At 53.1% G+C, this 16,508-nt stretch overlaps 1 pseudogene; it reads left to right on the top strand.

Annotated features, from left to right (window-relative positions):
• Positions 1–10,718: 10,718 nt before the first annotated feature.
• Positions 10,719–11,650, top strand: LOC130265990 (olfactory receptor 14C36-like; annotated as a pseudogene).
• Positions 11,651–16,508: the final 4,858 nt, after the last annotated feature.

Raw genomic sequence — 16,508 nt, 5'->3', positions numbered from 1 at the left:
ATCTGGTGGAAGCTCTCTGTCTCACAAGCGGGTCCCAGGGGAGACACCTCAGCTGCAGTTGCAGCTTGTGGCAAGTAGAGCATTGGATATTTATTAGAACATACTTTCTGCATCTCAATCACCCATTGGGAATCATTCATTTCAGGTGATTCCTTTTATGTACCTGGAATGAAAAGATTAAATATCTAATTTTCTAACAGTTTGTAGTTGCCTGGTGCAGCAGACTGGGATGCAGAAGTCTAAAAGAAAAAATATTTTTATAAACATCTAATGCTCTCCTGATATATTAATTACTTCAGAATTAAGAAAGGCTTTGTTCCTGAACAATTTTTGACAACAAAGACAAATGCAAATGATGGTGTATTTTGAGTGGTTCCTTGTCTATGTTTCTATTCTATGTTTAATTGCTGTTCTTCTTTATATAATATTTGATTATGTAAAATATTGTTCTTGTTAAGTTGTTTACTATTATTACGTTTATGTTTTTTAGTCTGAATTTGTTATTAGATATTTGTCTATTATTAGATATTTATATTATTATTGTTAGACATTGATTAGTTATTAAGTTTCTGTTGTTGTTGAAGTTTAGAATAGAGACTTGACAAGGTAGTAGAGGCCTTGTCAAGCCTCTAAAGGGGGGAAATGATGCCTTAAGATCCGAGTTTTCTGTTCTGCTTTGGTATGTTTTTCCGTTGTGCTTTAGGGTGATAAAGGCGAAATAGTCCGATACCAGCTATGGACTCAAGGACAGTTTCTTCCGATTCCAGGCCCAAAGTATAAACAACATGAGAAGAGGAGGGCAGGCCAGCCAGGAGAAGAGGAGGATAACACCTTACAATTTGAGGCTATTAATTGGATGGTTGACTCCTGTATGTAAATGGACTGAAGTTTATAAAAATGTGAAATCATGTGACCAAGCCCTCTTTTGCATCCTGTTGCTGCCAGGGTGTGGCCTTTGAAGGCTTTTCAATAAATACCCATTTATTTCCCCTAACTCTGTGTGATCTCTGTTCCAGCTCCTAAAGGCAACAGTATCTGCTGGATCTGGGATCTGCTGGGTCTGGGATCTGCTGGGATGGGATCTGCTGGGATGGGATCCACTGGATTGGGAATGTGCTGGATCAGGGATCTTCTGGGTAGGATCCACTGGATCTGCAGTCTGCTGTGGCGGGATGCACCGGGTCTGGGACCTGTGTTTGGGTTTTCTGCATGTGGGATCCACTGGATTGGGGATCTGCCAGGTCTAGGACCTGGTGGATCTGCCATGTGCACACTGGGATCTACAAGGCTGGGAGAGGAGGCACCAACAACTGCTGAATCTGGGATTAGCTGGATCTGGGATCGGCTGGATATGGGATGTAAAGTCTTTGGGACAAACAAGCCTGGGATCTCTTGGGTCTGGGATCTACTAGATCAGAAACCACTTGGATTGGGGATATCCTGGTTTGGACCTACTGGATTCACTGATGCTGAGTGATTTGGGGCTGGGATCTATTCCAGTTGGGATCCAGCGGGCCCAGAAACCCCATGGCCCATCAGATGCAGGGCTGGGATCCACCAGGTCCGGAGTGGTGGCTGAGGGATCCACTGGGAGCTGGGAAATGCCACCGTGAGATCTGCTGGATCTGGGATCTGCCTGGGCTGGAACCTTCCGGGTCTGATACTGACTGTCACAATCCCCTCAACCTGAGTGGGAGTCATGATGGTTCGTTCAACCCCAGGGTGCACAAGACAAAAGGCAAGAGACTCAGGTTTGTTTAGCAGAAAGCAGCAATGCAGTTTATTGCGAGTAACAATTCAGTTTTGCGACAGAAAAGAGAGGGAGAGAAAGAGAAGATGGGGATATAGCTACCAACAGATGGGACATGTCCTCGAGTCATCCGACGATGGACGCATCTTCAATCCGTTGGGGAGAAAGAGATCTCAAAGTCTCTTTAGGAATGTCACTTTTTATAGTCCGTTTCCAAAGCGAGTGGCCTCTGGCCAAAAGGTGGGAAGGTTTATGGACTATTGTATGTGGAGATCATTGCTCCATGACGCAGGTGCAGGGACAGGACGCTACAGCCAGTACCCTGTTCCAGCACGGCGTACCATGGCAAGCACCAAGCACACCTACAAACAGTCCTTGGCAAGCTTCCACCTCGGCCAGGCCAGAACTCAGGCGAGTGATGGGGTCCCGGGGTCTCAGTGTCTGATGATGGTCATGAGGCAGATCAGGGAAACTTTGGATGCACCCACACATGCCCCTTTGTGGACACAACAAAGAACAGCATCCCCACCCACCCCCCACCCCGAGAAGTCCTGCCCCTTTGTGGACACAGCATGGTACTACAGCCCCCCACCCCCGCCATTCCAAGTAGTGCTGCCCTCTGGTGGACACAACTCAATACTGCAGCTCTCGGTCCAAGCAGTGCTGTTTCCTTGAGGACACAGCATGGTACTGCAGCCCCCGTCCCCCCACCATTCCAAGCAGTGCTGCCCCGTTGTGGGCACAACCCATTACTGCAACCCCTACCCTGCCTGAGGAGTCGTCCATCCCTGTGAAGAAAACTCAGTACTGCAGCCCCCCTTTTCCACAAGCAGTGCTGCCTTCTTGTGGACACAGCCCGGCATTTCACCCCCCTCAAACACCGAGAAATGCTGCCCCCTTCTGGACCCAACCAGTACTGTAGCTCCCCACATGGAGCTGTGCTGCCTTCTTGTGGACACAGCTCTGTACTGCAGACCCCCATACCAGCTATGCTGTCCCCTTTTGGACACAACCAAATACTGAAGTACCTCACTCCTTTAAGCAGTGCTGCCCCCTTGTGGACAGAATCCCGTACTGCAGTCCCCACCCCACCAGTGCTGCACCTTTGTGGTCACAGACTCCTCCTCCCTGAGCAGTGCTCCCCCCTTGTGGACCGTGCACAGTACTGCAGCCCACGCTTTCCCCAAGGAGTGCTGCCCCCTTGTGGACAGAAAATGGTCCTGCAGCCCCTCCCCTCCTAGTAATGCTGCCTCCTTGTGGACACAACACAGTTCTGCACCACAACACTTCCTGATTGGTGCTGTCCCTTTGTGGACACAGCATGGTACTGCAGCCCCTGCATTCCCTGAGCAGTCCTGCCCCCTTGTGGACACAGCTGAGTACTGCAGGCCCCCCCTATGACCAGTGCTGTTTCCTTGTGGACTCAACCCAGTACTGCAGCCCTCACTCCCCCGAACAGTGCAGCCCCCTTGATGATAGAGCCAGGTACTGCAGACCCCCTACTCCCAGCAATGCTGACCCCTTCAGGACAGAAATGAATTCTGCAGCCCCCCCTCTCTCTAAGGTGTGTTGCCCCATTTTGGACACAAGCAACACTGCAGTAGCACCCCCTGAGCAGTGCTGCCTTCTTGTGGACAGATCATGGAACTGCAGCCCCCTCAAACACCGAGAAGTGCTGCCCTCTTCTGGACCCAACCGGTACCGCAGCTCTCCACATGGAGCTGTGCTGCCTTCTTGTGGACACAACCCTGTACTGCAGACCCCCATATCCAGCTATTCTGCCTTGTTTTGGACACAACCAAATACTGAAGTACCTCACTCCTTTAAGCAGTGCTGCCCCATTGTGGACAGAACCCAGTACTGCAGCCCCCACCCCACCAGTGCTGCCCCTTTGTGGACACAATATAGAACTGCAGCCCCATCCCCCCCGGGTAGTGCTACCCCTTGTGGACACAGCATAGAACTGCAACCCTGCCCTCTCTGAGCAGTGCTGTCCTCTTGTGGACACAACCCAGTACTGCTGCTCCTACCCCCTCAGAGCAGTGCTGCCCCTTTGTGGGTACAACCCAGTACTGCAGCCCCTCTCATCCCGAGCAGTGCTGCTCCCTGCTGGACACAACCTGGTACTGCAGCTCCCCCTCCCGAGAAGTGCTGCCCCGTTTTGGACACAATTTTTTACTTCAGCCCCATCCTGAGCAGAGCTGCCCCCTTGAGGACACAGAATGGTACTTCTGCGCAGTGTTGCCCTCTTGTGGGAGGAACTAGATACTGCAGCCCCCTCCATACCTGAGCAATGCTTCCCTGTTGTGGACATAGCTGGGTACTGAAACCCGCCACCTTCTGAGTATTTCTGCCTCTTTATGGACACAGCGTTTTGGCACAGTCCTTTTTCCCCCACCAAAAAAAAAATGCTGTCCTCCTGTGGACACAGCAAGGTACTGCAGCTCCACCCTCCAAGCAGCACAACCCCCTTGTGGACACAACCTCGTACCACAGTCCCCCCACTCCCAGCAATGCAGTCGCCTGTAGGACAGAACCAAATACTGCAGCACCCCTTTCTCCCTAAGCTTTGATGCCCCACTCTGGACACAACAAATATTGCAATTCCCCCCCAAGCAGTGCTTCCCCCTTGTGGACACTGCACGGTACTGCAACCCCCGCTTTCCCTGAAGAGTGTTGTCCCCCTGTGAACCGAACATGGTACTGCAGCCTCTCCCTTCCTAGTAATCTGCCTCCTTCTGGACACAACATGGTGCTACAGTCACAAAACATCGCAATTGGTGCTGCCCCTTTGTGGACACAGCATGGTACTGCAGGCCCCTCCCTTCCGAGCAGTTCTTCCCCCTTGTGGACACAGCTAGATACTGCAGGTCCTCCGCCGAGCAGTGCTGCAGTCTTGTGGACACAGGATAGAACTGCAATCCTGTGCCCTGAGCAGTGCTACCTCCTTGTGGATGCTACCTGGTACTGCAGCCCCCCCCTCCCACTCCCCACCCCACTCCAAACAGTGCTGCACTATTGTGTACACAAGCCGGTGCAGCAGCCCCCTCATTCTTAGCAGTGCAGCCCCTTTGTGGACATAGCATCGTACTCACCCGCGGCCCCACCCACTCTGAGCCGTGCTGCCCCTTGTGTACACTGACTGGTAGTGCTGCATCCCCCTCCTCCAAGAAGGGCTGTCCCCTTGTGGACACAGCATCTTATTGAAGCCCACTCACCTCCAAGCAGTGCTGCCCAGTTCTGGACACAACCCATTACTGCAGCCCCTAACCTCCCAGAGGAGTCATCCCCGCTATAGATAAAACTCAGCACTGCAGCCCCCCTTTTCCACAAGCAGTGCTGCCCCCTTGTGGACACAACCTCGTACAGCAGAACTCCCACTCTCAGCAATGCAGTCACCTGTAGGACAGAACCAAATACTGCAGCACGCCTTTCTCCCTAAGCTGTGATGCCCCATTGTGGACACAGCAAATACCGCAGTTCTGCCCTGAGCAGTGCTCCCCCCGGTGGACACTGCATGGTCCTGCATCCCCCGCTTTTCCTAAGGAGTGTTGCCCCCTTGTGGACAAAACATGGTACTGCAGCCACAACACCTCCAGATTGGTGCTGCCCCCTTATGGGCACTGCATGGTACTGCAGCTCTCCTCCCCGAGCAGTGCTTCCTGCTTGTGGACATAACTCAGTACTGCAGACCCCTCATTCTGAGCAATGCTGCCCCCTTGTGAAAACAGCCCGGTACCACAGCTCCCCCCATCGAGCTGAGCTGCCTTCTTGTGGACACAACCCTGTACTGCAGAGCCCCCACTCCAAGCTATGCTACCTCCTTTTGGACAAAATCAGATACTGAAGTATCTCACCCTTTAAGCAGTGATGCCCCCCTGTAGAAACAACACAGTACTGCAGCCCACATCCCACCAGTGCTGCACCCTTGTGGACACAGCACAGAACTGCAGTCGCCCACTCCCTGAGTAGTTCACCCTGCTTGTGGACACAGACCAGTACTGGAGTCCCTCCCCTTGAGCAGTGCTGCCCCAATGTGGACACTGCATGGTACTGCAGCCCCCGCCTTCCCTGAGGACTGCTGCCCTCTTGTGGACACAACCCTGTACTGTAGACTCCCCACACCCAGCTATGCTGACCCCTTTAGGACAGAACCAAATACTGCAGCCCCCCTTCTCCTTAAGTTGTGCTGCCCCATTTTGGACACAACCAGTACTGCCATCGTGCCCCCCGGGGCAGTGCTGCCTTCTTGTTGACACAGCCTGGTATTTCAGCCCCCTCAAACACTGAGAAGTGTTGCCTTCCTCTGGACCCAATCCAGTACCGCAGTTCCCCCCATGGAGCTGTGCTGTCTTCTTGTGGACACAACCCAGTACTGCAGACCCCCATACCCAGGTAGGCTGCCCCTTTTTAGACACAACCAAATACTGAAGCACACCACCAATTTAGAGCTGTGCTGCCCCTTGTGGAGACACCATGGTACTGCAGCCCCCCCTCCCTGGGCAGTGTTGCCTCTTGTGGACAAAACCTGGTACTGCAGCACCCCCCCCCACCCCAACGTGAGCAGTGGTGCTCCCTGCTGGACACAACCTGGTACTGCACCTCCCTCTCCCGAGAAGTGCTGCCAGTTTTGAACACAATCTGTTACTGCAGCCCCACCCTGAGCAGTGCTGCCCTCTTGAGGACACAGAATGGTACTGCAACCTGCCACCTTCTGAGCATTGCTGCCCCTTTATGGAAACAGCATGGTAGGGCAGCCCTTTTCCCCCCCCCCAAAATGCTGCTCCATTTGGACGCCACCAGGTACTGCAGCTCCACTCTCGAGCAGGGCTGCCCCCTTGTGGACACAACCTCATACTGCAGATCCCCCACTCCTAGCAATGCAGTTGCCTGTAGGACAGAACCAAATGCGGCAGCATCCCTTTCTCCTTAAGCTGTGATGCCCCATTTTGGACACAACAAATACTGCAGGCCCCCCCATGAGCAGTGCTCCTCCCTTGTGGACACTGCATGGTACTGCAGCCACAACACCTTCCGATCAGTGCAGTCCCATTGTGGAAACAGCATGGTACTGCAGTCCCCGCCCTCCCTGGGCAGTTCTGCCCACTTATGGACACATCTCGGTAATGCAGCCCCTCCGCCGAGCAGTGCTGCAGCCTTGTGGATGCAGCATAGTACTGCAACCCCACGCCCTGAGCAGTGCTACTTCCTTGTGGATGCCACCTAGTAGTGCAGCCCCCCCCACCCCAAGCAGTGCTCCCCCATTTTGTACACAAGCCGATACAGCAGCCCCTTATTCTTAGCAGTGTGGCCCCCTTGTAAACATAGCATCATATAAATCCCGCCCTCCTCCACCCCCCCCCTCCCCCACTCCGAGCAGTGCTGCTCCTTGTGTACACAGATTGGTACTGTAGCATCCCCCTCCTTCGAGCAGTGCTTCCCCTCTGTGGACACAGCCCAGTACTGCTGCCTCCCATCAAAGCAATGCTGTCCCCCTGTGGGCACAGCCTGGTACTGCAGAACCTCCTTCTTCCTAGATGTGCTGCCTCCTTGTGAACACACCATGGTACTGCAGCTCCCCCCTCTGCTGAGCAGTGCTGCTCTCTTTATGGAAAAAAACCGCTACTACAGTCCCTCTCCCGAGTAGTTCTGCCATTTTGCAGACACAGCATGATACTCCAGCACCCCCCTGCCCCTTGAATAGTGCTGCCCCCTTGTAAACACACCCATGGAGTTTTCTCTCTTGAGGTTTCAGAGGGTGCAGAGTCCTTTTATCCTAAACTCCTCTCTGCCTGTTGCCCTCTACCTTTCCCCATTGGCTGAGGTACTAGGAAGGTACAGCCTTCCAAAACTGCCTGCTCCATATCCCTTCTTGAACCTGGCATTTTCCCCAGAAGTTCAGAAGTTCAGCCTTATGCAGACCCTTCTCTATTTCAGGAGCCAAGCTGTCTGGTCCTAGTAAAAAATCTGCTGCCCAAAGTCAGTAGAAATGTTACAACCTGTTTCACAGACCTTAACAGCCATCCCTTCACCCATCAAATGATTTGTAAAGACATTAGCATGCATCTTTCCTCGCACATTGATGTTTCCTGTGCTGGTAAAAGTCTTTTAAGCCCAGCCTTCAGCCTGACTTCTCTGCTGTTGTAGTTCCATGGACAGAGGTTGTTGTCTCTTCCCCCTTCTATGGGCAGGCCAGTGTTCAGCCATCTCCAGGGCCCCACCCAATGTCACTGTGCCCTGGGAAGACAAAAACCATCACTCCAAATGTCTCCATTCCTTCTTCTTCCCAGGCATTTGTGTCTGTCAGTAGGGTTTGCTGCTAATTACCACAGGAAAAAGGAAACCCCTGTGACACTCTGGGGCCCCATGGAAACAAACATCCATTGTGACAGAACCTCACAGAACCAAGAGTCCATGGTGACACAACAAGGCCTTGTGGAACCAAGGAGTCCAAAGGTCTAAAACAAATCTTGCATGGCTCTCCCTTGGGAATGTAAATCTCCGTGGGGGCATCTTGACACACACTTGAGGAGGGTGTCTGTTTGTAATGGAGAAACTCAGGAATTTTCAATTGTTTAAAAAAAAATTAAAGGAAGAAAACCCCTGTTTGCCTGACTGCAGCCAGATCTCCAAGTAAAGCAGGTCCCAGGTGAGAAAGGATAGAAAGGATGGAGCTGGGAAATGTGGAGCAAGGTTGTCCACACTAGGTTAGACCACAAGGCACAGCTTCTCTGAGCAGGCCAGACTTCCTGAGGAGAGACCTTGGATCAATATCAACAACAGAATGCTGCAATCACCTCTGCTCTAAAGAGAAACAGTAATGAAATACACCCTTTAAAACAGGAATACATATTTCTTAGAAGCTCTTTGAAATATTTCTCCATAAGTGCAGCAGCAAACCTTCCTAATGAACAGCACCAGACAAGAGGGACATCAAGGCAGAGCCATGGTTTGTCAGAACTTGCTTGATCCCAAAGAACCCTGTGGTGCATTTGGTGCTGAGCCCTGGAACCTCAGGGCCTCAGAGGAGATTGGACAAACCTTTCTAGGAGTGCAAGTCAGAAGAAAAACTCAAAGTGTCTCAAAGCATTAATGGGTCCCACTGAGGTCCATCCCCAACACAGGCTCATCTTGGACTCCTTGGTGGAGAAAATTGGAGGCCATGATTGCCCCAAAACTTTTGAGACTCGTAGAGGAAAGGAAAAAGGAAAAACCTGAAGTACTTTGAAGCATTAATAAGCCCCACAGAGTGTTGCTACTGAGAAAGGCTCCCAATGGGCTAATTAAAGCAGATAATTGGAGGCCATGATTGCACAAAGCTCTCAGAGACTCAAAGGCAAAATCAAAACCCAAAGTCCTTGGAAAAACCTGGGAGCATGAAGGAGCCCCCCAGGGCCATTCCTGACCAAGGCTCCCCAGGGACTGGTCCCAGCAGATCCCTGAGGCCACTAGGATGTGGGGGGGAGATACTGAGGGCAGGACAAGGGGTGACAGTGGCCAGCCTTGCTGTGGCTGTGCCAGGAGGCCCCAGTGGTTCAGGACAAGGTGTCTCCTCGCAGCCCTTGGTGGCACAAACCCTGCTGTGCCCCAGGACACCAAGACTTGGTTTCTCTTTGTTGCCACCTGTCATCTCTGCCTCCAGTTTCCTGGTCTAACTGGAACCTGGGGGACACTTTTTCAGTTGTGTCCCTCAGTGGGACCCATTAAAACTTCAAGAAACTTTGGAGTTTGATTCTGATTTGGAATTCTTGAGAGGTTTCTTCAGCTCCCTCTCAGGGACTGATGTTCAGGGCCTCAGCACAAACCCCAAGAGGGTCATTAAAGTCCTTGTGATGTGTCTGTGCGCCTGAGCTGGGCTGGGCTCCTGTTCAGAGTGAGATCCTGGCAACCAAGAAGAGCTTCAAAAACACATTGGTCTTTCTGAGCAACTCTTCTCAGAGCCCAGCAGGGCTGGGGCACTTCCTTCAGCCACCCCAGGCACAGCACAGAGGCACAGAGAGCTTCAATCAGTCAGGGCTGTGAAGATGCTTAGAAGTGACTGGGGCAGAATCACTCCCAGCCCTTGACACAGGAAGCCTCTGGCTGCAGGACAAGGCACCTGCAGCTCCTGGAGCTATCTCCTAAAGCTGGAACATCCCAATGCCTACAGACTCTGTGAGTACATTCTCTGATTCTCTCTTGTGTAGAGCAGCCAGGGGTGCCCAGGGCTGTCCTGCAGAGCAGGGTCCTGTAGCCCAGAGCGCTGTGCTGGGGCAGGGACTCTGCTGCCTGCCAGTGACAGCTCTCAGCCAGCCCTGGGAGCTGCTCACAGCACTGGGGACAAGGTCTGAGTGGAAGGAAAGAGCTAGTATGGCTTGGTAGTGTTCTCCTTGTGTGGTGAGGATGCTTCATTGTTCAGGGCTGCTCCCAGCATGACATTTAACTCCAGAACATTTCCAAGAAGTTTATACAGGGAGCACAGCAAGAGAGGGGCTGCGTAAAAGTGAAAATCCAGATTTTTTAATCTACTGCTCTGGGTTGCTGGGATGAGAAAATGAACACTGATTTCATCTCTCAGTTCAGATTGAGATGAATAAAAAAGTTCTCTCTCTGATCTCAATAAACCAGGCAGTGACAGAAATCAGGGCCCCTTACAGGCAGCGTCAGCGTTGCATTTCCAGCTTCCTCAGGGTTGCTCTGATGTTGCCATCAGAACCTGTAGGGGCAGAGCTGGCAGTTCCCTGTGCTGGGAGGGGTCTTCAGGGCAGAGCTGAGCCCCCAGGGCTGGGCTGGGCTCTGGCAGCACTGGCAGGGCCCAGCCCTGGGCACAGGGAGCAGCTGCTGGCAGAAACAGCTCCAGGCAGCTGAGTCCTGGGCAGGCAGTGGGGGAAAAGTGCCCCCAAGCTGAGCTGGGATATTTAAGGTCCTCTCCAAACCAAAATATTCCATTATTACTTTTTTCACAGATCCTCATGCCAAGACACTGCTAATGTCCAACAGCAGCTCCGTCAGACACTTCCTCCTGCTGCCATTTGCAGACACATGGCAGCTGCAGCTCCTGCACTTCTGCCTCTTCCTGGGCATCTTCCTGGCTGCCCTCCTGGGCAACGGCCTCATCATCAGCGCCGTAGCCTGCGGCCACCACCTGTACACCCCCATGTTCTTCTTCCTGCTCAACCTTGCCCTCACGGACCTGGGCTGCATCTGCACCACTGTCCCCAAAGCCATGCACAATTCCCTCTGGGACACCAGGACCATCTCCTATGCAGGATGTGCTGCACAGGTGTTTCTTTTTATGTTCTTCATGTCTTCAGAGTTTTCCCTCCTGACCATCATGTGCTACGACCACTACGTGTCCATCTGCAACCCCTGCACTACGGGACCCTCCTGGGCAGCAGAGCTTGTGCCCACATGGCAGCAGCTGCCTGGGCCAGTGGCTTTCTCTATTCACTGCTGCACACAGTCAATACATTTTCCCTGCCCTTTTGCCAGGGCAATGCATTGCGCAGGTTCTTCTGTGAAATCCCCCAGATCCTCAAGCTCTCCTGCTCCAAATCCTATCTCAGGGAAGTTGGGCTCATTGCTGTTAGTGCCTGTTTGTTAATTGGTTGTTTTGTGTTCATTGTTTTCTCCTATGTGCAGATCTTCAGGGCTGTGCTGAGGATCCCCTCTGAGCAGGGACGGCACAAAGCCTTTTCCACCTGCCTCCCTCACCTGGTTTTGGTCTCACTGTTTATCAGCACAGGCTTTTTAGCCTACCTGAAGCCCCCCTCCATCTCCTCTCCATCCCTGGATCTGTCCCTGTCAGTTCTCTACTCGGTGATGCCTCCAACCCTGAACCCCCTCATCTACAGCCTGAGGAACCAAGAGCTCAAGGATGCTCTGTGGAGACTGATGACTGGACAGTTTCGGAAACATTAAGCTGCTGGCTGATTACTGTTAAATACTTGTAATAAAAGTCAACTTTGATACTTCCTGTTGGTTTGGTTCTTAGTTTGTTCCTTTCTTTCCTTTTCTTTTCTTTTTTTTTTTTTTTTTTTTTTTTTCACTATTGCCCACAAAGAAATGCCACTGTTTGTGCCAGATCTCATTTTCTTTGTCTCCACCTTTACTGTGACGCACAGACTGTGTCAGTAAGGAGCTGTGCTCTTGATGGCTTTAAATGAACTAAAGGATCTCCCAGCAAAATTATCTGCAGAGATGCCTTTTTTGTTCCCTTCCCTGGAGCTGCAGCAGCAATGTGCAGAGCTGGGGCAGATCAGTGCTGGCACAGCAGCTATGCCCAGCAGCAGCAGCAGCACTTGGTGTTGCCAGTGCTGCTCCCGTGCCACTGCCCCGCTGCCCTCCTGCCCCTCGTGTTGCTGCAGGGCCCAAGTACTCTCGGGGCCGGGCACAGCCCTGGGGATGGCAGTGCTGGGGCTGCAGCAGGGACAGGCCATGGGCCCTGCTGGGGCAGCGCTGACGCCTCAGGGCAGGGCCTGGGGGCTCCAGGCTCCTTGCCCAGGCTCTCTCCACAACACTTGGCCAGGCCAATGCTGAGCAGAGAAAACCCCCATGAGTAGCCCCAGTCTAGCCGTGGGCAGGCTGGGGGCAAACAGCATGGCTGGTGCTCTGCAAGGGCCCTGCAAGGGGGAGACCCTGGCAAGGAGCAGCAGAGCAGGGGCTGATCCATCCCCACTGCACTGGACACCCCAGGGCAGCGTCCCAGAGCGTCCTCATGCACCTGCCAACAACATCCCCCCTCTGCAGCCCTGGCCCCTCCCCCAGCTCACACAGGCGCTGCATCCTTGCAGGCACAGACACGGCAGCACTGGCTCAGGAGCCCGTTTGCACTGCACAGAGCAGGCGTCAGCACCCCCATGGTGCTGCTGTGGGGAGATGGAGCTGAGTGAGCAAAAATGCCATCAGCCCCTGGGGCCAGCAAGGGCTGGGGATGGGAGGGAAACCACTCAGGTTTGTCATGGCCTCTGCAGTCAGCCAGAAAGTTTGTTCCCGTGAGCTGTGAGTTTCCTGTCCCACTGCAGATGTTGTTGCTCAGAGCAGGGCTGCCTGGCAGCCACACCCAAACTGCCCTGAGCATTTTCCTTGTGTTCACCTTTGCTTTCTTTACTTTCCCTGGTCCAAATTTCTTCCTATTTCCCATCTCCATTCCGTCCTCTTCAAACAGCCCATCCATGGTTGCCTTTTCCTCTCTAGCCCCTCTCCCCATTTCATTTCCTGAACTGGTACCATGAGAATGTCCCTTAGGGAGCAGGATCATCCTACAAGTGCTTCAGGAATTGTCTGCAGGGTCCTGCCTCGTGCTTCTCCCATGCCAGAGGCACCACAGGCCAAGGGGACACATCTGGGCTGGTGTGTCTGCATGTGGGGCTCCCTGTTCTGGGCAATGAGGAGGGGCTGGAGAGGCTCTGCAAGACTGACAGGATGGGCTTTGGGGCCTGTGAGGAGAAGCTGAGGGACCTGGGCTGCTGTATATTCTGAAGAGGAGGCCCAGGGCTCATCGTGCAACTGCTCCAAGGGTGGTTTCAGAGAATCACAGAACCACCCAGGCTGGAAAAGACCTTGGAGATCATCAAATCCAACCTGTGCCCTGACACCACCTTGTCTCCCCTGCTTCTCCTCCATGATAAACATCCCCAGCTCCCTCAGCCACTCCTCACAGGATTCATGTTCCCGGCCCCTCAACAGCCTTTTTACCCTTTTCTGGACACACTCCAGCACCTCCATGTCTGTCTTAAATTGGGGTGGTCCAGAACACAGTTAGGACTCAAGGTTGAGCCTCAGCTCTGCTGCACACGGGAAGAATCACTGCCCTGGCCCTGCTGGCCACACCATTTATAATCCAGGCCATTGAATGCCAATGGCATCCAGTTCCATTGGCCTTCTTGCCTACCTGGGCACACTGCTGGCTCATGTCCGGCCTGCTGTCCATCAGTGCCCCCAGGTCCCTTTCTGCCTGGCCGCTCTCCAGGCACTCTGTCCCCCATCCTGTAGTGCTGCAGGCATTTGTGTGGCACTTGGTCTTGTTAAACCTCAGCTTGTTGGATTGGGCCCAGCCTGTCCAGATCCATGTGCAGAGCCCTTCTACCCTCCAGCAGATCCACACTTGCAACCAGCTTGATGTCACCACGGTTCCATGAGGCCTCCCAGTGTCACAAAATCTTTTTGGCTCCCTGGGGCCCCTTGGTGTTACAAAGTCCTTTGGATCCTTAGGCCTTACAGTGTCACAATGGCACTTTGATCCCCCAAGGCCCTGCAGTGTCACAGTGGATCCTTGGTTCCATGAAGTCTTGCAGTGCAGCAATGCTCTTTGTGGTTCCACAGGGTCACAATGGTCTCTTGCTCCCAAGGGGCACCACAGTGTCAAACATGTTTCCAGCATTCCAGGAGTCCCTGAGGAGCAACACTGGCCCCTTGGTTCCACGGGCCCTGCAGTGTCACAGTGGCCCCATCATTACACAAGGTCCTGCTCTGTTACAATGCTCTGCATGGTCCCACAAGGCCCTGCAGTGTCACTGTGGCCTCTTGGTTCCATGAGGGCTCCGAGTGCCACCATGAATTCCTTGGTGCTGCAGTGTCACATTGGAGCCCTGGTTCCACAAGATCCTGCAGTGTCACAAGGGACCCTTGGTTCCATGGGGCACCACAGTGTCACCATTGTTCCCTTAGTTCCAAGAGTCCTTGCAGTGGAACACTGGCCCCTTGATTCCATTGGCCCCAGGCTCTCACAAGGCTCTCCTTGGTTCCACAGTGTCACAGTGGCCTCTGTGGTTCCACAAGGACCCAGAGTGTCACCATGGACTCCTTGCTTCCATGTAGCCCCACACTGTCACAGTGGCCCCTTGGCTCTGTGGTGCCATATCGTACACAGTGTCACCATGGTCCTCTCAGTTCCACGAGGCCCTGCAGTGTCACAATGGCCCCTTGCTTCCCCAAGGCCCTGCAGTGTCACAATCATCACAGAATCACCCAGGCTGGAAAAGACCTTTAAGAGCATCAAGTCCAACATTGTCACCCAACACCAGCTTGTCACCAAAACCATGGAATGAAACACTTCCAAGGATGGTGGCTCACCTACATCTCCTGGGTACCCTATGACAACACCCAATCACCCTTTTTTGAAGAATATTTCCTAATGTCCAGCCTAAACCTCCCCATGTAGCTTAGGGCTGTGTCCTCTTGTCCTATCACTGTTCCCTGCTGCACCCTCCTGTCAGGGATTTGTAGATAGTGATGAGATCTCCCCTGAGCCTCCTCTTCTCCAGGATAAACATCCCCAGCTCCCTCAGCCACTCCTCACAGCACTTGTGTTCCAGACCCCTCACCAGCCTTGTTGCCTTCTCTGGACATGCTCCAGTTCCTCCATGTCCTTCCTAAAGTAGGGGCCCTGAACTGGACACAACACTCGAAGTGCGGCCTCACCAGTGCTGAGCACAGGGGAAGAATCACTGTCCTGGTCCTGCTGGCCACACCATTCCTGATCCATAGGAGTCCCACGGCTTGGATGAGGGAAATAGTGGGAATGGGATGGGGTCAAAGTGTTATTGATTCCCAGCTGTGAAGGGTCTTGATTTTCATATCCATTCAGATTGCATTAGAAATTGCTGGGGGTCAATATTATTTGCTTATATCTTTCTATAAACGGGAAAAGACGACAATAAAAATGTTCTCTCTGCATTGTTTCCAATAAAGTATATTCACTTGGAATACACTTCTGAAATCCATCTTATTAACCACAGAAGAAATGAAAACTTAAATTATTCCCAGAGGTGTTTCTTGTTGGGGTGTTTTGAAGAAATATTTATGAGTCTTTGCCACTGAATTCTTTTACTGAAGAGCTCAAGAAAGAAGAGGCCCCTGGAACAGTAAAATTCATCAGCAATCTCCTAGTTCCTGAGGATCCATCCTCATCAGAGCAGGAATGAACAGAAATGGGCACAGCTTTGTGGCTGCCCCAGCTCTGGGATGGGCCCTGGGCCTGGAGCAGGAGCAGCTCTGCAGGGCCCCAAGGCTGGGGCTGTTGTGCTGGCCTGGGCAGATGGGATGGCAGCAGGGGCTGCAGAGCTCTCAGGAGCTCAGGGAGAGGTGAGCAGGGCACACAGGGAGCCTCCTTTTGCCTTGGCCAAGCACCTTCCCAATGACCACCCCCACTTACCAGAACCACTGACCAGACCACTGACCATACCCAATGAACACACCCATTGCCATTGCCCGTACCCCAATTGATCACACCCCATTAATTTTCCCACTGACCACACCGTATGAGCACTTTGCACTGCTCACATCCACTGACCACACCCACCAGACCTGCTGACTTCACCCACTGACCACACCCCATTGACCATTTCAGTGATCACACCCATCGTCCACACATGCTGCCCACACCCACTGACCAAACCCCTGGCCACCCAAGTGACCACCCCCACCTGACTACCCAACTGACCACAGCCACTTACCACACACAGTGACCATAACCTGACTGACCACATGCCACTGACAACACTCCCTGAACCCCAACAAATTACCACCCCGTCCCTGACCACAGCCACTGACCACATCCACTGACCCCCCAATGACCACCCCCACTAACTGCACCCATTGACCACACCGACTGACCAAACACCACTGACCACCCCCAGTACCCGCACCAACTAGCCATTCCCCCTCTGACCACAACCACTGACCACAAACACCAACCAGCCACACTGACCACACCCACTCAGCACAGGTAGTGACCACATCCACTGGCCACACCCACTGACTGCACCCACTGACCACA

Source organism: Oenanthe melanoleuca, unplaced genomic scaffold (genome assembly GCF_029582105.1).
Source record: "Oenanthe melanoleuca isolate GR-GAL-2019-014 unplaced genomic scaffold, OMel1.0 S001, whole genome shotgun sequence".
Classification (NCBI taxonomy): Eukaryota; Metazoa; Chordata; class Aves; order Passeriformes; family Muscicapidae; genus Oenanthe; species Oenanthe melanoleuca.
This window is presented reverse-complemented; position numbering and strand designations above follow the sequence as displayed.